Source organism: Panthera leo, chromosome B2, assembly GCF_018350215.1.
Source record: "Panthera leo isolate Ple1 chromosome B2, P.leo_Ple1_pat1.1, whole genome shotgun sequence".
Lineage (NCBI taxonomy): Eukaryota > Metazoa > Chordata > Mammalia > Carnivora > Felidae > Panthera > Panthera leo.
The window spans coordinates 111,244,086-111,266,606 of record NC_056683.1 but is presented as its reverse complement, the minus strand read 5'-3'; the positions used below and the strand labels follow the sequence as shown (position 1 = coordinate 111,266,606).

Below are 22,521 nucleotides of genomic sequence, written 5' to 3'. Positions count from 1 at the left end.
ATGTAACTACCAGAAGGAAATCACAGCTTAAGAAGAAGTGAAACAATCTCCCACACCCACATTAATTTCCATTTACATTAATGAAATCAACATGAACAACATAAACAATGTGAAATGACAGACAATCCTCTTAGCTAGATTGTTAAAAATAAAAATAAAATGAAAACCTCAAGAGGGTGTTAGAGCCACTAATGAAAAAGTTTGAAAATCACAAGTACATTATCAAGAATGGAGTAAATACAATAGTAAGTAAAGGGAAAAGAGTTGATAAACTCATCCATTCATTGTCATCCCTTCACAGAGATATCAGTTATGAAAGAAAGGAGTTTTAGTTTCAGCAATGGTTCTGTATGCTAAAAACAACTTCACCCATCTTTCAAAAAGAAAACAATAGTTCTACCTCTTATAGGATTAATTATTCCATTTGTGAAGAATGACAGAAAAGGTTATTACACACACACAAAAAGAAAAGGGAAAACACAACTAGTTGTGAACTTTCTTAAATGGTTTTTAAAAACTCTTAATATATAATCAAACTATCAATATATAGTAGATAGGGGCATGCATATAATTGTAATCAATAAGAAAGAAAACTATGCTGGGCTCAGAGAGAGAGTTACATATATGGTTTGTTTTGTTTTCTTATTAAACACAGATCCTATCCTACCCCTATGCAACCTGGTTGCCATTTCTCTAACGTATGTCCCAGGAATATCTCCATGTTTTTTATTACTGCTTTAGTCAGCCCATTATTTCTCACGTGTATTGCTGTGATTGCCCAAGTTCCCTACCTCTACTTCTGCATTCTCTACAAGACAGTCAAATGATTTTTTAAAATGTAAACTGGATTTTTTTCATTTTCTTCTTTAGAGCTTTCCAACAATTTCATCTTTGATTTAAGGTAGAATTCCAACTCTTTCCAATCATCTACAACGCCATATGGGATCTGCCTTACCCTGTCCACCTCTGCAAACCTATGCTGTGCTAGCATTGCCCCACCCAATCTTTTCCAGATACACTGAATTTATTTTTATCCCTAAACAATGCATTAATGCTCTCCAACTTGCCATTTTCTTTGTCTAGCATATTCTCGCCCCCAGATCACTCTATAGTTGACTATTCATGTTTCATGAATAAAGGTCAGGTTTTCAGAAAAGACTCACTTGAGTACCCAATCTAAAGTAGTTCTTAATTGTAAGTCTCTATGGCATCCCTCTATTAATTTTGTTCATAGCAGTTTTTTTCACTCTCAGAAATTATCTTGTTCGTGTGTTTATCCTAGATGGTTTATTTTCTCTCTTTTCTCTTTAGAATGACAGACCTCGTATATCTTCCTCACTATTGAAATCCTGGTACTTAAGACAGTTCCTGGTACTGAAAAGCTGTTCAATAAATATTTACACATGCATGAATCATGGATATAAACCCTCTCTACTCTGGTAGGAGAAGATCAGGTAAAAAGCTACATGAATTAGAAAGAAACATGAAATCCATCCCCTTTATGGTTTTCCTTTGCACCTTAGTCATCCATCAGTATCCCATGATCTACTTCCTCTTCTCTGGTCCCTATCCTAGTTCCTCCAAGTTTCTAAAAACAAATATTTCTCCCAAATAGAAAGCACCTCTATTTCACAATGTCCACCTTGCCAAAAACAGCCTTTTAATCCTATTCAAAAGCAAGGTAATGTCCTTTTGCTCCACTTATTCACCAGATTTGATGTTAGGTTTAGGCCTTTTTCTTCCCTCCTTTGTCCTAATATTTGCATTTCTGGGCTTCTCATTGTTACTAGGGCCTTGTTCAAAGGATCTTGAAGATGTACAATTTAAAACCAAAGGCACTTCGGGACATATGACGTGAGTTCATTTTTTATCTTTGCCCATCGCGTACACTTAAAAATAACAGCTTTAGTAATTGTCCACTCACTATGTGTCAGTTATCTGCTTCTCTATCATCATGTGCCATCACATCAATACTCCCAATTCAGAAGCCAATAGTATAATGTGTTTTTTTTTAATTTTCCTTCAAATTGTTTTTCCACCTATCTCCATATCATGCAATTGTTAAATTATACCAAAATTTCCCCTCACACAGTATAGCAAAAAAGACAACACAAATTATAGGTCTATGCTTTCATCATTTAGAGTAAAACCCTCATTATTGCCATTTCCTGATTTCCCCAATTGGAAATTCCAAGTTCTTCCTTCATCCATCTGTTCATCCTGCTATTCATTCAACATTTCCTAAGCAAATTTCTGCACACCCTGCTCGATGTTGGAATAGCTAACACAAATATAAATATATATTATATATTATATTATATTATATTTTGATCATATATATGCATATATATACATATATATGTAAATACGTATGACCAAAAATATCTCACATACTAGTGGCTTAAATTCAAATGGCTTCTAATCTAGAACAACAAGCAATTTTGAAATGTCAAAACTCAAAACTCATCATGCAGTTTTCAACCTTTTATTTTTAATGTCTGAAACAATCCCTTGCCTGCCATGTGACAAGGTACTGTGCTTCAATATTACAGCTCTGATCAAAAATCTTATTTCTGTAAATCTCTCCCAATTAATACCTTATGACCAAAATACTGTAACAAATAACTTGAAATGCCCATTTTCATACATTTATAACAATATTTGTTTATTATTTTTGGACAGATATTATGTATTATCATCTGTCAGATAATCTTTTCAGTTAAGAATGTGATTTTCAAGGAGGTTCCAGAATTTGACATTAAATCCAAACAATGCAATCCCATAGTGCTCTGTGTATTCACAAAATACACATTTTTCAGTGGTGATGAATATTGACTTTAAACTTTAAAAAGGAGGGAAAGAATCACCTTGCTTATAAAGAGGAAGTAAGAAAGCACGAGTATGAAAAGAACAGAGTGACAGAGTGTTACATTCTCATAATTTGAGACATTTCCTTAATGAATGTCCAGTGACATCATTCATGTGAGGTATTAATAGTTATGGCCAAAGTAAACATTTTATATTTCATGGAACTTAACTAGAATATTATGACCAAGAGGTCCTTATTCCTCAAATAAAAAAAAAAAAAAAAAAAAAGAAAATTTAGGGGCGCCTGAGTGGCTCACTCAGTTAAGTGTCTGACTTCAGCTCAGGTCATAACTTGTGGTTCATGGGTTTGAGCCCTGCATCAGGCTCTGTGCTAACAGCTCAGAGCCTGGAGCCCGTTTCAGATTCTGTGTCTCCCTCTCTCTCTGCCCCTCCCCTACTTGTGCTCTCTCTCTCTCAAAAATAAATACATAAAAAAAATTAAGAATTTTTAATATATGAAAATCAGTGAAGATAATATACCAAAAGAGTAAAAGTGAAAAATTATATGATTATTTCAATAGGTGCAAGAAAATCATGTGATAAAATTCACCCAATCATGTTTCTTTTTAAAATACTTGAAATACATTCCCATTCACATTCTGTCTCTTTCTCTCTCAAAAACAGACATTAAAAAATAAAAATAAAAAGGGGGGGCCTGGATGGCTCAGTCAGTTAAGTGTCCAACTTTGGCTCAGGTCATGATCTCACAGTTTGTGAGTATGAGTCCTGCATCAGGCTCTGTGCTGACAGTTCAGAGCCTGGAGCCTGCTTCAAATTCTGTATCTCCCTCTCTCTCTGCCCCTCCCCTGCTCTCTCTCTCTCTCTCAAAAATAAAATTAAACATTGAAAAAATTAAAAGAAAATTAAAAAAAAACATGGACAGAAAGCAAGAGTAGAGATTTCACAGGAAAAGAATTACAAATGACACTTACAAACATATTTAAAATCCTCAAAAATTTCCATGAATATAATCTGTCTGGCAGGCTTACAGATATAAAATGCTCATATATTTGACCTAGGGATTCAATTTCTAGTCAATGAGCTTACTACCAATATGCTTATACAAACATATAGATACATAAACGAAACATGTTCATTACAACATTGATTGTAATAGCAAAGAAACCCATAATTAATGTAAATATCAATCATTAAGGAACTGATTAACTCAATTGCAGTTCATCATTATAATGGAATTCTATAGTCTATTAGGATGTGGCATAGGCTCTGGGTTATATTGTTAACTCATAAATCAAAGTACAGAGATGTTTGTACAATAAAATATTTATAAAGTAACATGCATTTATAATTTATAGAATGATACACCATTTATTAGTGGTATCCAGAAAATAGATGTGTCTGAGTTTTTGGAGGAAACATTCATTTTAATATGTTTTGTCATGTTGTGTAGGGTTTTTTGGTTGTTTTCTTTTGAAACCATAGACTCTCCCAAGTAGAAATACAATGAACACTGGAAAAGAAAGGATATTTCTGTGCAAGAAACCCAGAATAGTCAAAACACTTTGAAAAAGAACAAAATTGGAATACTCACATATCCTGATTTCCAAACTTACTACAAACCTACAGTAATCAAGAGTGCGTGGTACTGGCATAAAAATAAACACACAGATCAATGAAATAGAATCAAGAATCCAGAAATAAATCTCCTCATTTATAGCAAATTTATTTTTGACAAAGATGCCAAGAAAACTCAATGGGAAAAGAACAGTCTTTTTAACAAATTTGTTTTAGAACAACTGCATAACCTCATGAAAAAGAACAAAATTGAACCCCTATCTTACAACATACACACAAGAAAAATAAACTCAAAATGGATCATAGACTTAACAGTTAATATAAAGTCTCTTAGAAGAACATAGGGGCTCCTGGGTGGCTCAGTTGGTTGGGCGTCCGACTTCATCTCAGGTCATGATCTCACACTCCGTGAGTTTGAGCCCACATCAGGCTCTGTGCTGACAGCTCAGAGCCTGTAGCCTGCTTCAGATTCTGTGTCCCCCTTCTCTCTGCCCCTCCCCTGCTCATGCTCTGTCTCTCTCTGTCTCAAAAATAAATTAAAAAAAAAAAAAACATTTAAAAAATTAAAAAAAAAAAAGAAGAAGAAAATATAAGAGCAAATCTTTGTGACATTCGGTTAAGGCAATGGCTTCTTAGGTATAACCCCAAATGCAGGAATGAAGAAAGAAAGAAAGAAAGAAAGAAAGAAAGAAAGAAAGAAAGAAAGAAAGAAAGAAAGAAAGAGAAAAATGGGCACCTGGGTGGCTCAGTCAGTTGACTGTCCAACTTCAGCTCAGGTCTATCTCTTGGTTCGTGAGCTCGAGCCCCACATGAGGCTCTGTGCTGACAGCTCAGAACCTGATGCCTGCTTCAGATTCTGTCTCCTTCTCTCTGCCTCTCTCCCACTTATGTTCTGTCTCTCTCTCAAAAATAAACAAACATTTAAAAATTAAAAAAATAAATACAAAATAAAGAGAATTTTGTGCTGCAAATGATACCACCAAGGAAATGAAAAGAAAACCCATGGAATGGAAGAAAAATTTGCAAATTGCATATCTGATAAAGGACTTCTATATATAAGAAGATATAAGATATATCTTATAAGATATATATATAAGAACTTTTACAACTCGATTAAAAGACAACTAACCCATTTCTTTTAATGTGAAAAGATCTAAATTGACACTTCTCCAAAGAAGACATACAAATGGCCTATAAGAACACGAAATGATTCTTAACATCTAAGTCAGAGAAACAAAATCAAACAAGACACTATTTCCTATTCACTAGCGTGGCTATAATCAAAACAACAATACCAAGTGCCAGTGAAGATGTAGAAAAACAGCAATCCTCAATCTCAGTGTTGCTGGTGGAAATATAATATGGTACATTCAGTTTGGAAAAGATAGTTCCTCAAATCTGTAAAATAAAGTAACCACAGCAAGTCCATCCCAGTTGTATAGCCAAAGGAAATGAAAACATACCCATGCAAAATCTTGTATGTGAATATTTATACCAGCGTTATTCATAATGGTCAAAAGGTGGAAATCACCAAAATGCCCATTAGCCAATGAATGGATAAACAAGATGTGGCACATTTATACAATGGAATATTATTCCACAATAGAAAAGAATGAAACACTGAGGCATGTATGAACATGTACGGATACTGTGCTAAATGACAGAAGTCAGAAGTCAGCCCCCCAAAACAGGTGTTATATGTTTACATTTGTAGGAAATGTCAGGAACAGACAGACCTATGGAGACAGAAGAGTAAATTAGTGGTTACCAGGCGGTGGGAGAGGAGAATGGCGGAACGAACGTTAATGGATACGAGGTTTCTTTTTGGTGTGATGAAAATGTTCTAATCTTAGATTGTGGGGATGGTTGCCCAGCTCTGTGAACATACTAAAAAGCACTGAATTGTACGAATTTTTAAAAATCAATTTTATGGTATGTGACTTACACCTCCTTAAAACTTATTTAAAATGAGATATTAATTACAAAAATGCAATTTCTCTAATGTCACATCTTATAATTTCATGCAGAAAGTTGGTGCCTAATACAGGTTCTCTAAAAGTTTAAAGAAGTTAAAAGAATGAACAAGTGAAAGCCTTTCCCCAAATATAAACAGGAAGAAGGGCACTTACTCAGAAATCAGAAATTTAGAAGGAATAATTATAGAACATCTGTATCAAATATTATAAACTCAATTCGTATACAGTGGAGCTGCACTAGAAATGACAGAGAAAACTATGTCCAGGGGAAGGATTATGGTGCTATGGGCTTTCATTCTGAGGTGGGAGAGGGATTTTTCGTATATGGAACTATTCACAGACCTTTATATGAAAAAGAAGCACAACTGAAATTTAAGTATTCCATTACTTCAAAATATCTTCCTACTGATAGCTTTACTAGTGCAAGTAATGGCCAATTAAACTGAAGGATTAAAAGGACTAGCTTGTAGAGAGAAAATGAACAAGCTTCAACAGCAAACATGCATCAGCTGAAGATGTTTCAAAATTACCAGAGTTAATAAAAGTCACTTTGATAGCATCTTTCTTTCAGGAGCTCAGAGTGTGTGTGTGTGTGTGTGTGTGTGTGTGTGTGTGTGTGTGTGTGTGTGTGTGTGTGTGTGTTCTCTTCCACAGACACTACCTAATTAAATCTCAAAATATATAAGGTTATATAATCAATTCTCAGGGTTCTTTTGAGAATCCCATTGGAAAAGTAAATCTTTCTTCTGAGTATTTCAGTCTATTTCTCTCCTTTGTTCTAGGCAGAAACTGGATCTTATCACTATTCTGTGTAGGTTTTTTTGCTTCTGCTTCCATATTTGCAACTCATTCATGTACAGTGGAGCTCATTCTTCAGAAGTGACCCTTAACCACTACCAGTCAAAAGTGACACTGCAGCCATCCATAGGTGGAATCACTATTGTCTACTGCTCTCAGGTTAGTAAGGATGACCTGAACACTTACAATGATGGATCTGAATGTCAGGCTTTTCAGTGTATCCTGAATGAATGCACAATGTGCTATAAAAAGTTACAGAGAATGTTTTCTAAAAACCACCCGCATGTTGCATCCTGTGCTAATAAGTAACAATAACATAGTGAAGGAGGTGAAACAGCAAAGTACAAATACACCGAAAGTGGTGAAAAATACAAATATTACCAGGGAAGACAAGACTTTAAAGCAGTGGTTCTCAACCAGGGACAATTTGCTCCCTCTTCCCACCTGCCTATGCTTATTTGGCAGTATCCGTAGACACTTTTCTTTCTTTCTTTCTTAATTTTTTTAATGTTTATTCATTTTTGAAAGCCAGAGAAAGACAGACACAAGCAAGGGTGGAGCAGAGACAGAGGGGGACACAGAATCCGAAGCAGGCTCCAGGCTCCGAGCTGTCAGCACAGAGCCCGACGCGGGGCTCGAACTCACGAACCGTGAGATCATGACCTGAGCCGAAGTCAGATGCTCAACCGACTGAGCCACCCAGGCGACCCTGTGGACAGTTTTGATTTACAAGATTCAAGACTGAAGGGGTGCTACTAGCAGGTAGTGGGTAAGATGCTGCTACCTGTCCTACAATGCACAGGACAGCCTCCCACAACAACAACAAAAACATCCAGCAAAATTTCGATAGTACCAAGGCTTAGAAACCCCAATTTAAAGTATAGCCAAAGAACACTGCAAGTGCTACCTGTATGACCAGCCTACAAAATCTTGAAAGGTATTTCTAGTAAACATGTAATTGCGTGACAATGCTACTTTTTATTGTGAAATATATCACTCACAAAAAGGAACAGATATAACATACATTTGGTGTTTAAAGGATAAAAACCTAATATCACTGTAGCCATCATCCAATTGAAGAGATGAAACATTTACAATACCTTTAAATCCTTCTCACTTTTTCCCCAATCACATTTTTCTCCAGAGCACATTCCTGAATTTTCTATTTACACATTCCCTTGATTTCTTCACTAGTTCTCACATATGTATGTATTCCTAACTAACATATTTAGTTTTGCTAGTTTTGACATTTTTGAAGTGGAATCAATGTATTTTGATTTGTATTTTTGTTCAATATTCTCTTCATGATATTCACCTATGTAGATGTGAGATATTTGAAGAATTTATTTTAATAATGAGTGGTTTTTGATACTTTTTTAAACTTAAAAACATTGCATTCTGAAACCACTTAATCATATATTTGTATTTATGCGCTTAGGAATTTGATAAGTGCTATGAAGACTTTAACGACGTGAGATTCATGGGAAGTGTGTAATGAGATAAATGAAGTAGGTTGAGTCGGAGTCCTTTTCTCAGAATATAGCATAATCAAGTACAGGAGTTTGGAGTCAAGAAACTTTGATTTGGATCTTTATTTTCCAATTTATCTGTTGATTCACCTTGGCTAACTCCATCTCTTTTTCCCCAATTTGTTCATTGATATAATGGAAGAAAAAATATTTATCTACTTCATACTATTGTGATAATGCATATAAAATTCAAAAATAGTAATTGAGAAAAAAATGAACACTCTATAAATAAGATTTGCTATAATTAAAATAGAGGCATCCCTAAATTTATGACCTAATTATTTTTCTTTCTTCCTCCAGGCACAATATAATAAATTGGGTTTCTGTTCTTGAAAATAAGAATCATAAAATCTAAATTTCTTTATGAAAATAATTGAAAAAAATATTAATTCAAACATTTATAGAATATGTAAATTTAACTGACAGCATTTTGATATCCAATTGTGTGGTTTTTCCAGTTAATTTCTCCCTTCTCTCATCCTTTGTTAATAAATACACTACATTCAGGGAGGGCTGATAAAGTAAGAACAGTAATTTCTGAGCTTTTCAACTCTTTAAAGGAGTTGGGAAAGTTTTTAGTAGAAGCAACAAATATTCTTGAATACCATGGTTTTCAATTATAAGAAAATAACTTGAGAGGAAAAATATTGTTGCTGTTGTTGCTGTTGCTGTTGTTTTGCTTTATTTAAGTCCTGGAAGACTTAAAATATAAGCACATCCAAAACATGAAGTGGAAAGGAATTCATTATTATCTAAGAGATGTTTCTCATCAGAAGGTGATAAGAATTTCACCAGAGGGTAGGGAAAGAATAAATGTTTCGTTTACAGGATATGGAAGATTTCTGGTGATGGATCTCAGGGCTCCTCCCACTATAGAACTTCAAAGTGGAGGTGAGGTAGGACCACTGAAACTCCAGTATGTACCTCACTAAGTATCAGTCATTGCGGAGCAGAAGAGTCGTCCAGTATGCCATATGAGGCACTGGAACTCTTTACAGAGAACTTACAACATAGCACCTATGTGTTAGAAAACCATTGTTTGAGGAAAGTGCATAGGTAGGGCCTGAACATAGTCTGTGTTTCCTTTAAGCCAACATACACAGTGAAGGGAGAACAGTTGAGACTTTTGAGAGGTCAAGAGACTTGTCAACTTGGTGAAAGACCAAAATTATCTGAAGAGACACTGAGGTTGGGTCCAAGAAGACACAGTGCAGATGGACCTGAAAATCTGAGGTCACAGTGGGAAGTGCACCTCCGCAGTAGATGCAGAAGGAACAAAGGGAAACATTCTTGATCTGATAAGTCACACTTCAGCAGAAGCCAGAAGTGAGAGGAAGTAGCTAAGAATAAATTGCAAACCCAGTTCCCACACCTGAACTCTAGTAAAATGCTCCTGAACCCAGAAGTTCCTAGAAAAGGAGTGGGGGAGGGGAAGAATACACAAGAAAGAATGGGAAGAATATGAACTGACCATGTTAATCCAAAATTGATTAAAATTCAAACCAGAAACAACTAACTTACTACCAATGATAAAAATGAGCTTTTCTTGGGGCGCTTGGGTGGCTCAGTCGGTTGAGCGTCCGACTTCAGCTCGGGTCATGATCTCACAGTCTGTGAGTTCGAGCCCCGCGTCGGGCTCTGTGCTGACAGCTCAGAGCCCGGGGCCTGTTTCAGATTCGGTGTCTCCCTCTCTCTCTGACCCTCCCCCATTCATGCTCTGTCTCTCTCCATCTCAAAAATAAATAAACGTTAAAAATTTTTTAAAAAAATGAGATTTTCTCCACAGAAAGGGAAAGTGGACTCAGACTCGTAAGCTAAATCGAACTTCCCAACAGTGAATATTTTGTTTTATTTTAAATATATTTGAATTTTTTGACTATATAAAGTTCAAATCCAATGTAAAATAAACTCTTACAAAAATTGTTTAACAGTCTAAAATGTTTAGAGCAAAAAAATTTTTTTTCTTTATAAATCCCCCTGAAACAAGCATAGACAATCATCACTGCTCCCAGAAAACTAAGGTCATAAATCTTGATTTTTCCCCCATTTCTGACTCAGTAAGGGTATATGGATCCTCACATCTTTAAAGGATAAATGCTAGGGGTAGTTCACCTAGTGCCTTAATTTTCCAGGATCCCTTGCTTTGTCAACTCAGTGAAGCATTCACAGCAACCTCACACAGCAGACACTATGACAAGTTTTGTCATACCTGAAGAATCATTCTCTGTAGAAAAGATTATAAAAGCTGAGGTTGTGAGGCTGAACTGCCATAGTCTTGTCTCCATAATATTACAAATATTATTAATGACTTGAGATGTCTCTACAGAAAAAAATTCATTACAAGAATGCCTGATTGGCGGAGTCAAACTAGAAAGATAATGATAAAATCAACTTTATGTTGCAGAAGGAACTATAGATACCACTCTCTTTTTTTAATTTAGGTGGGGTTTTTTTTGTAATTTAAATTTTTTTCTACAATGAATGTACACTATTAAGGTAATAAAATATAATACAGACATAAACACATTTTTGAGAGTTGGATAGGAATGTAATAATAGCTTCAAATGCCTCATTTTAGAGGCCAGTTAATTAAGGTCCAAAGAGTATCCTGGCTATATAGGTCACACTGTTAGTCAATGAAAAGATAGCAGTCACTCTCAAAGTTCTTTCCATTAATCCAGTCTAGAAAGGAACTGGTGGAGTGAAAAAGCAGCACACTTTTCAGATCATTCTTAGAAAGGAAGGCAATATCTCTACAACTGGGCTCATAAACTCCACTGCAAAGATCAATGTCTTTTTCTTTCTTTTTTTAAAGAAAGAAATAAGTTTATTCACTTATTTTGAGAGAGAGAGAGTGAGCGAGTTGGGGAGAAGAAAACAGAAAGGGAAAGAGAATCTCAAGCAAGCTCACTATCAGCACAGAGCCTGACAGGGGGCTCGAACTCACGAATTATGAGATCAGGACCTGAGCCTAAATGTCAGATGCTTAATCAACTGAACCACTCAGGCATCCCTGGATCATGTCTTTTTAAAGTTTTACCTGTATCTGATAAAGGATAGCAAATTGTCTCACAGCAAAAGAATTGTCAACAACTTTTCAAATGATGAATAAATACGATATGTCTTATAAATTCATGCTTTTCAGTCACTAAGAAAACTGTTGTTAGCTTTCACATTATCCTTGGTACCAAAATATGGCTTTACTTGAGGCCGTAGCAACATTTTCGATTATGCAGAAGAAAGATTGAAGGTGAAGATTGAGATCTAATAGTAACATGTGATGCTTCGCTGTTTCATCACTGTAATATTATATTATAACTAGTTTCAGTTTAAAGAATTTCAGTATTGCCAGTTTCCTTCTAAAGTTCCTATTTCTAATGTCAATGAATTTTACTTGTGATACCAACTAGGAAGTGTTGGCTGATTTTCTCCGAAATTCTGTTTGCCAGTGGAAAAAAAAAGGAAATTAATGAGATCTTAACTTTTGAAATTTTGTCATCTTAGGAAAGACAGATATTAAAACTATGCTACATGTTTTGGCTATAAAATTTATATTTTAATAAGCTTTACTGTGACCTCAACTTGCATTTTCCCAGAGGAAGGGAAGAGAATGGAAATACCCTGCTTCTCCCACTCTTCTACATTCTTCAGACTATTTAAGGAAGAATAAGATGAAAACCAATTCAAGGCAATGTCAGAAAAAATATATATAAGAAACTTAAATAGTTGAAAATATCATAAAGAAGATTTTATACATAAATCTCAGAGTAATTTAGTAATTTTGTTTATGCATTAAATTCAATTTTGAACTTTTCTTAATGTTTATTTTTGAGAAAGAGAGAGAGAGAGCACATGTGCACACAAGTTGGGGGAGGGGCAGAGAGAGAGAGAGGGAGTCACAGATCCAAAGCAGGCTCCAGGCTCTGAGCTGTTTGCACAGAGCCCGACGCAGGGCTCAAACTTATGAACCATGAAATCGTGACCTGAGCCAAAGTCAGGCACTTAACCAACTGAGCCACCCAGGCGCCCCCAATTTTTAACTTTTTATCAATTGTAACGGGAAAGTTTTATTTTTTAAATAAAAAAAAATCTATGCCACTTTATTTAGACAGACCATTTTTTTCTACCCCCATTAATTTCTCAAAGTTATTTATCATGCAAATCCTTATACAAAAAATAGTAATATAAACTAGCTTTTAGGTTAAAAACTACCCCTCTCACATAGTTCCTACTTTTTCCAAATTATAATTTGGTGGAGGAACTAATTTTTAAAACCTAACTCAGATAAAAGTTTCTTGTGGAGGATAAAGCTAATGGAATTTTGGTTCAGTTTTAAGATATTCTAAAAATCATAGGGGCCTTTGGGTGGCTCAGTCAGTTGAGTCTCCGACTTTGGCTCAGGTCATGCTTTCATGGTTCCATTCATGAGTTGGAGCCCCATGTCAGGCTCTGTGCTGACAACTCAGAGCCTGGAGCCTATTTCGGATTCTGTGTCTCTCCCCCCACCCCACCCCTCCCCCTCTGCCCCTTCCCCACTGGTGCTCTGTCTCTCAAAAATAAATATTAAAAATTTTTTTAAAAAAGATATTCTAAAAATCATGGAAAGTAAGAACTAGCACAGTTCTTAGTGTGTCTTTGTCAGTACTGATGATCTTAACCAAGCTGTGATAAAACCTGGACAGACATCAAGCCATGATAGGATACTGGTAAGTGCTGATGTACATGTCTCTTGTCACTAACTGAACAAGCAATTAGATTTAGTTGTTTGGGAACTGTCCTGAGTTTACACCCCAGATAATATCATCTATATCAGTTTCTACCTGCCATTACCTGGAAAACATATAATATTGTTTTCTGTACTTCATTTAATTATTTTATATATTTTTATATGAATGCAATCCCAATCTCTATTTTTTTAAAAAATTCTCCTAAAACATACGTGACTATTGCCCTCGAATAATAATTCAAAATTAAAATGAGCCCAAAGATCTTAGGTGCTAGATTTAACACTAGAGATCAACATTCTACAAAAACCCATTAAAAAAATGAATGCAAACATTAATTCACTTTAATTATGGAGTAATGCATTAAAACTGCTCCTGTTTACATATGCTTGGAAATATAGGAGAAAGAGAGCTTATATATATAAAGTTATTTTTAAGTTGGGTACACATGGGAGATATTTTAGTAGAACGTCCTACTGGTTTAAAAGTAAGGAACATTAATTTCAAGTAGGGGCTATAACAGTTTTTATGGATGAGGCTTTGAGGCAGTGTATTTACTAATAAACCTCTTATACTGATAAGTACATTGATGCTATATTTCAGGTAAAAAGGACAACATTATCAAGGTTACAATTCAAAATATGGTTGGGGTCCATATCCTGTGGAGTGAATACCTGGTGCATTTTTTTTCCAGAGTCCTACCACTGGTGCACAGATAATTAATAGTACCCTAATTCTACTTTGAGTAGCCAGCACACACAGTCTCTCTCCTGCCAGAGTCTACTCTTTTACCCCAATCCCTGCCATTCTGGTTAGAGAGGTGAGCACGTGACTAAAGCAGGGCCAATCAGGATTCACCATGGACCTCTGTTAAATCAACTGGGGAAAAAAGCAATCCTCTTTTCACTGAAATTCAGAGACTAAAATTCATGTAAGCCTGAAGCTGACAGATGCCACCATCATCACAATATCGAGACAGTCAATGTGAAAATAAAGCTTATTTTGAGGAAGGAAAAAACCAATAGATGGGGAGCAACCAAGTTTTGATTCCATTTTTTGTTGTCCTAAATCTGGAATAGTAAACTGAAAAGTCTCACTGAGAGGGAAAGTCTATAAATGTGTAAAACATTACCTGGAAAACAAATGGATTAGCAGGAACCATGGAAAATGAAGGAAGATATACGCTAATCATAAACAATGAAATCTGATTTTTTTCCCAAGTATTCTGATCACAATAGCTTTGTGACAAGATTTTTTCCTGGTGAGTACCAGATGGCAACCCCTGCATGGATCTTAGATGGTTTGATGTAATCTAGACTTTCAGTTATATAAATCAATTATTTTTCATTTTTCTTGGTGCCTTCTCATGCTTCTTGGCTTTGCCCTCCCTCACACTTTCTTCCTTTATTCTTTTCTTTCTTTCCTCACTTTTCATTGTATTTTCACCTCTTGGCAAGAAGAGAATACATTACGTATTTGTGCAACAGACAAGACAAAAAATAACAATGAAACATATGGCTTTTACTGAGAGAATCTGAGAAGTATTAACAATTCTGTTTTAAAGTCAATTAGCCTGGCATCAGATTCAAAACTTGGTTTAGGGCAGTGTGTCTCCAACTGTGGCCACCAGACCAGAAAGTAGTATCAGCACCACCTGGAGACTTGTTAGAAATGCAAATTCTCAGGCCCATCCTGGCCCTCCTGTATCAGAAACAACCACCTGTATTATTTGTGATTCTGATGTACTCTAAAGTTTCAGAGGCACTGTTTTGGGGAGCGGTATGATGGTCAGTAAGCTATTCAGTGATTCTCACGTTAAGGGAGCCTATGCTATTTCAGAGGCAGCAGTGAGTGAGCATTAAAGCCTCAAGAGGAATTGCTAACATATTTTATGCATAAAATAGTTTCTCTCACATCACTGATGGTAATAACATATACAAATGAATGAATGTGAGCACAGAAAGAAGAGCAAGATTAGTGTAGGGTTTAAAGATGAGACAGCACAGTTATTTAAGCTATGTGGATATACTGCCTAGGTTTAAATCCCAACTTTGTCATTTCCTCCCTCTGCTAAATCTTTCTGCCCAGTCCTCTCATGTCTATAATGGGAAAAAATAATAATGCCTACTCCTTATGATTCTTATAGGTATTAAATGAGTTAGTACATGTAAGGTTCTTAGATTAGGCCATGCACATGATACATGCTCATTAAATGCAAGTATAGTTGCCTTATGCTATTCTGTAACCAATAGCTACATATGACAACTTAGATTTGAATTTAAAAATAGTTTTTAAACACTTCATTCACCACATTTCAAGTGCTCAGTGTCCACATAGATTATGGAATATTTTCATCATCAGAAAAAGTTTTACTAGACATCAATGCTCTACGCTATGAATTAGTATGCTAATGACAGAGTCAGAGAAGGGGAGTAAGGGACATAGCTGGTTAGGTGAAAATGACTCTCAGGTCTCTGCCCTGTCCTTACATGAAATGGCAACAATCAACCTCCTCTTTCTCTCTCTCTCCCTCTCTCTTTTTAATTGTTTTTAAGTTTATTTATCTGAGAGAGAGAGACAGAAAGAGAGAGGGCAGAGAGAGGAGGAGAGAGAGAGAATCCCAAGTAGGCTCTGCACTGTCAGTGGCGATGCCGGGCTTGAACCCACGAACCGTGAAATCATTACCTGAGCCGAAACCAAGTCAGATGTTTAACCTGGCACCCCTCGGCCTCCTCTCTTAAAAGGCCTAGTGCCTTCTCACAGGGCCTGCTGTCTCATGCTGGGACCCTGAAAGCCCAGGTAGGCTAACGAGTAAATTCAACTGGAGTTCACTGAGAAAAACCTCCCATCCCGACTAGGTCCGTCCCTCACACATCTCAATGAGGAGAACTTGGATGTGCTCAGGCTTCTACCGCAGTTCAGAGTACCACCTGCCTCAATGCCACCAACGCGTGTTTTTCCTCAATCCTGAAATATGTCACACAAACTCAGTTTGGAAGGTACCAAACAGAAAATCAAAGGAAACATGAATCTAAGCATATCCTATTATAAAATCTCAGATTAAAAAAAAAAAAAAACATACAAATTCATTAGCAGATATTTCCATGTGGACATTCTACTATCATCTCTATTGAATACATCCTGGAATTCAAGGGCATCATTAAGTAGCATCCAAGCTTCCTTTCCTACCATGTCTCTTTCTGAGCTCTTTCATGAAGCCTCTAGCTTAGTCAGACTTCCTTTTTGAACCCTGATTATACCATGCTCCTTTGCATTTCTGTATATTTGACCATGCTGTGTCTCCTGCCTGGAATGGCTGCTTTGATTTCTTTCTTCACGTATCAAAATCTCTCTATCCATAACTGTCCAGTTCAAGTCTTACCTTCTTGAAGCCATTTCTGACTATTTCTTACACCCCTGATGCTGGATAATGTCTATAACATATAGTACATATTTTTATTATATAACATATATCCTCTTCCATATATACAACATGCATATTTCTCTAACTGGAAAACATATCTTAAATCATCTGTCACAGTACGTAAACAGATTTTGATTTTTAAGAAATAACATTGCATTGTACTGCATTTGTCTATTGTTATGGAGGACTGAACAATAACTGCTAGACCACTGTTCTTGAGTAAACAAAGTACTTTCTAGGAGACTTTTGGAGGGAGTGGCCTTCCACAAGAGCATGAACAATTCATCAATAGTAGACTCAGTTTAATCACAGATAGATGTTAAATATGATGATGAAAGCTTGTGGAGGTTTGTGTTAGCCCTAATTTTCTCAGTGAGGCAAGAATCAAGTTGACCAGGAAAGAGGGTACATGGAGGAAAAGACAGTTGAGGTTTCAAAAAAAAAATCAAGAAAACATGTAAGTCTTTTGAATAAGTAGGAAGCAGAACAGACTAGGGAACTCTCAGAGGAGAGAAAGGGGAAAGAGTATTCCCAGAAGATGATGGAAACAGATTTTTGCTAATGACTGATTGGCTTTTGTGTTTTTTTTGCAAAAATGTATCTCACATGTTAAAGCATATAAAATAAGATTCCTACCTTCCTGTACAAGGTTCCGGAACTCAAATATTCTCCCAGATTGTGAACGCCTACTGAAGCATACTGTAGATAACATGAGACTTAGAAGGTAGAAGGGTAAATGTCTCTATTATAAAATTTAATTAAAAGAAATGTTTAATAATGCTGTTTTTATTCATAATAACTGGCTATTTTAAATGGATGGCTCTGAAGGGGAATCATTTGTCCCCTATTTAATTTTTATCAGCTCATACTTCTCCCCACCATCCCATTAGTCATCTTGACTTAACTGTGTTTGCCTTCTTAAAATACAGAGGGAATAAAAATTGATAGCTCATAAACACATATTAAAGAGTAATTTGAGATTTATAGAGGAGAATAAAGAGGAATAGAGAAAGGCCACTGTAGGTAATGGTATCATGTAGGCAAAATGAAATAATCCATACAGTGTGCACCTGGATGCATGTGTGTGTACATGTGCATACCCCCACAGAAAACGAAGTTCTGACTCAATCATAAAAAGCTATTATAAAACCTTTATAAAATACCCAAATATATTTTTGTGTGTAATTTGCCTCTTTATGGAAAGGGCTTTTTTCTATATATTTTACTGTCACTGATGTTTAAAAATATTTAGAATTGACAATCTAGCAGATAAAACATTGTTACAGCTAAAAGATGGAATGACTTAGCTATAGACGTTCAAATAAGGAGAGAATTCTAGTCGCCAAAATCAATATAAATGAAAAAGAATGTTTTAGTTATACAATGGAATAGATACAAGGTGCCTATTATCTGTTACTTGAAGTGCAGAAACTCACTCCACGATATTAGCTCTATTTATGATTGGGGTATGAAAAGAAAAGGCAACTAGAGACAACACTGAGAAGAAAAGCAAACTATAGACAATGATCAAAAGACCCAGAGCCATCAACTTCCACCACCATAATACTCCCAAAGCAAATATCACCTGGTTTTTAACTGAAACATAGTTGACATACTATATTAGTTTCACAGGTACAACACAGCGATTCAACATTTATATGAACTATGCAGTGATCACCATGATAAACCTAGCTACCATCTCTCACCAAAGTTGTTATATTAACTATATTCCTTATGCTGTATATTGCAGCACGCTGTCTTTATTTATAACTGGACATTTGTACCTTTTAATCCTCTCTTTTGCCCATCTCCCTGTTTTTCTCTTCTCTGACAAACACCAGATTGACTGCTCTCTGTATCTTTGGGTCTGTTTTGGTTTTGTTTGTCCATTTGTTTTATTTTTTAGGTTCCATGTGTAAGTGACATCACATGGTATTTGTCTTTCTCTTTCTGACTTATTTCACTTAGCATAATGCCTTCTAGGTCCATCCATGTTGTGGCAAAGGGCAAGATCACCTGCAAATCTTAACTTGGAAGAACAATGTTTACTAAATCATACAGTTATGTGTAAGCGAATTGAAGAAGGAAAAAAACTGATACAAAGAAAGACAAAGATACAAAGAAAAACTAAAAATTATTTCAATTCCATTTTCTGTACAGGCAAGAAATGAGCCTATACATAGAAAGGAGTAGAAGGCATTTTTGGAAATCCACATTCTTGGTTTAGTTAACATTTGTATCCCCTTCTACAGTACAAAGAAAGAGGCTGAATGATTAAAATTGGAAACAAAAAAAAGTTACTATATTAAACTGCAGGACTATTATTCTTAATAAATAATAGATTTATCATTTTGAAATTCTGAATACTTTAGATGATTCAAATTTCCATTAACTGTTTCCATTAATATTGCTTTGTAACAGGAAGTACAATAACTTATATAATCTTTATAAATGACATTAAAACTAAATGATTTGTTGAGGTAACTACTGAAAAAAAGACAATGAAGTTGCATATATTGATAAACAAATGGAGATGCTATAACATCTTTTCTCTCCCAACTAAAAACAAAGATAAAGCACCTTTTCCAGTATAATATTTCAATTAAATCCATCCTTCTTAGAATTAGAAATAAATAAAAATAAGATTAATGGAGTCCATTATTTTTAAAAATTCAATGAACTGTGGACATTTTCAGGACAAACAAGTATGGCAACATCGATATCTGCATCCTCCAAATGTGAAAGATAGTAATAACATAATGTACATGGAGGTCTGTGACAGTTCATCCTAAGTGGCCAGTGATATTGATGAATCAGTATCCTGCATCATGAGAACAACTAGACAATCCAATAATCCAAAGTAAAGTCTTAGATTTCGCTCTCTCAACATCTCTTAACATTGATCAGGCAATCAATTTTGTCTTAAAATGCAATGGCATCTCCTTGCAGTTTTGAGTGTTTTTGAGTCATTGGCAATATACAGGAAAGGATAACACACACTGAAGAACTCAGTCCCTGCTATTAGGTTCTATGTAACCGACAAGTCAACTTTTACTTATAGCATATGACTAGGACCACAAAGTCATTATCAGAAAATGAGAAGCTACTCTCTATATAATGTGTCACAGTCCAGTATCAGAAAGTGATACTAAATGGTTTTTCTCATCCATTGCTTGATGACTGATATATAATCTCTGAAATGAGAGTTTTAGAATTTGCTATAAATGTTAAATACAAATCCATGCACAAATCTCTTGATTTCCATAATATATCTAGGGTGTAATATCAGAAAAAGAAAAATCATGAGAAAAGAGTAATTTAAAAAACACTTTACGAAAAACAAGAGTTAGCTCATCTTTATGTACTTGAACTCTTTTCTGTCTCCTTTTTGAGTATTCCTACTTCTTCCTCAGTAGCTTTCTCCCTCCCCAACATAACCATGTTGCTCTAAGAGCCTTCCCTGTTTCAAACCCTCCCATGTTCTACATTTCCACCCCCTTGTATGGGCCAGGCCATAGCAGCCTTCTAGCAGGTAGTCAGTCATGCATTCACAGGGCACCTATTATTTTGCCCAGTGCCACAAATGGTCAAGCTAAAAAAGAGAGGAAGTTTATTTTGAAATATGTTGCCTGATAGTTATCAAAATGGAGCTTAGAATCATGGGCCCAGTGATATGAACTATAAATCACTTAGATTCATTTTTAAAAGTTCTATGCAATTATTCTATTTTTTTTATCATCAGTGTGGATATCAGATCCTTTTGGAAAGAAATGAATTATGATACTATGGAAATTTCTTCAAAGACAGAGGCTTATGACTTGAAGAGTTTTATCAATTAGGAATATGCTTATTGATCTTTAAGGACTAGAAATGGTCTAGAAAACATAAGTTTAAGGATATTTCTGAAAATTTGAAATTACAGGGAGTCACTAAATTTTCCAGAAATACTACAGAATTTTGAAGTGTTATTATCAATTATAATTAGTACAATTTAATTTGTCCAATATGCAAATATATGCAGCCACCTGAGCTCATGGTATTAAAACATTACAAAATATAATGGAATGTTAGGGCTCATGGTATTAAAACATTACAAAATATATTGGAATATATGGTAATTAGGTCTACTTTCCTCTTGCTGAGTTTTACACAGCAATCGATTTTCCTTAAAATTATAGGTTATACGACTCTCCTCTCTGAAGTCAGTCTAATAACACAGATGAACATGAGTCTAAGTTGGGTGAAATATTTTATTAATTCCAATTATTGAATATGTGCTTTCTCATCTACCCAGATAAACATTTTTAAAGTGACATGTTCAAGGTGTCCATTTTAAATGGGAAATAATTAAAGTTATACCACACAATCTCAATTTTATGTGAAAAAAATTATAAAGACAAAAAAGACTAGAAACTTTCAAATTAAGTAGTTATAGGTAGATGTACAAATAGGGGTGGCTTAAGTCATCTTTTTTAAACCAACATTTTCTAAGTTGATTTTAATTATCATAAATCATTTTCAGAACCAGAAAAATATATTATTTAAATTTTTTTTCTGGAAGATAATCATGTTTTGATTTAATGGAATAATATGAACATTTAGGCATGGTCATGAATTCTTCAAATGGATATCGCCCTGTAGACATGAATGGAAAAATATTACTCTGAAAAACTCACGGTTAAGATATTTGTGGGACAATATAATAAGAGATACCTAATGATGCCCATCCATCTTCAGTACCTGTAAATACACCAGAGGGACAAATAAGGCATGATTAGAGGGTAACCCATTTAAAGGTAACCCCAACTAATTCAACAAGGCTTTGAACTTGACATGATTAAGATCTCCTTAAATAAACTTCACAGCATGCTACAATCTCAGTTTGCTTCCCAGATACACCAACCCCTACCCTTAAGCCAGCCACCTGGAACTGATCTTCATCAATTTCTCTTTTTCTATTATTTTATCACCCCCCACATTAGATTAGTCTGTAATCCATTAATTACATCTAAGCCAGACTCTACCACAAAATACATTTGAACTGATATGGATCCTAAAATCTGAATGTCTTACAAAAATTATAATTGCAAATTTGATACATTGTTTATCTTCTCTGATAAAAGCTTCCATTACATTAATGGTGTATATAACAATAGTATCTTGGTATTAATGAAATGCAACATGTATATGTTTATGTTTGTGTATATAACTATACACTTAAAACTAATAATATTTCAATAAAATAAAAAAAAAATAAAACTAATAATATTTTATTATAATTTTGTGTATTTGTTTCCAATCTACTGAAAAGAAATGTCTCCTGTCTTACTGACCATTCTTGGACCTCGATAAACATCTTTTCAATACTCTCACATTTTTTCCCTTAATAAATTGGACATTTGTATCTGGGGCAAAATTATACACAAGACTCCACGAAAAGGGGAATAGTGATGACAGAAACAAGGGGAATTTAAGCGTATCTATTTCTTTATTAAGAAATAAAGAAATTTCTTCTTGCAGAGAAGATTTTAGGAACATTAAATTATGAGTAGATTTTATTGATCTTTCTTGGACTTTATTGCTTCAAGTAGGGAACAGTTTGGGGCTAATCAGTACCTTCAGGGACTGATATAAGTAATCTGTGCCTTAATTGTTCCAGGGGTATC

The 22,521-nt window shown here is 35.0% G+C and overlaps 1 protein-coding gene and 1 long non-coding RNA gene across 5 annotated transcripts in view; one reads left to right on the top strand and one right to left on the bottom strand.

The window, feature by feature from the left end:
- NKAIN2 (sodium/potassium transporting ATPase interacting 2) overlaps positions 1 to 22,521 on the bottom strand; it is a 980,716-nt gene that overhangs the window by 629,758 nt on the left and 328,437 nt on the right. The gene's annotated exons all lie outside the window — the stretch shown is intronic.
- The window catches only part of LOC122220354, a 75,420-nt gene that overhangs the window by 43,772 nt on the left and 9,127 nt on the right, over positions 1 to 22,521 (top strand). For both annotated transcript variants that reach the window (XR_006202814.1, XR_006202815.1), the window contains 3 exons: positions 1,312 to 1,454; positions 1,791 to 1,854; positions 7,163 to 7,337. This is a non-coding gene — a long non-coding RNA (uncharacterized LOC122220354). The remainder of the gene's footprint in view (positions 1 to 1,311; positions 1,455 to 1,790; positions 1,855 to 7,162; positions 7,338 to 22,521) is intronic.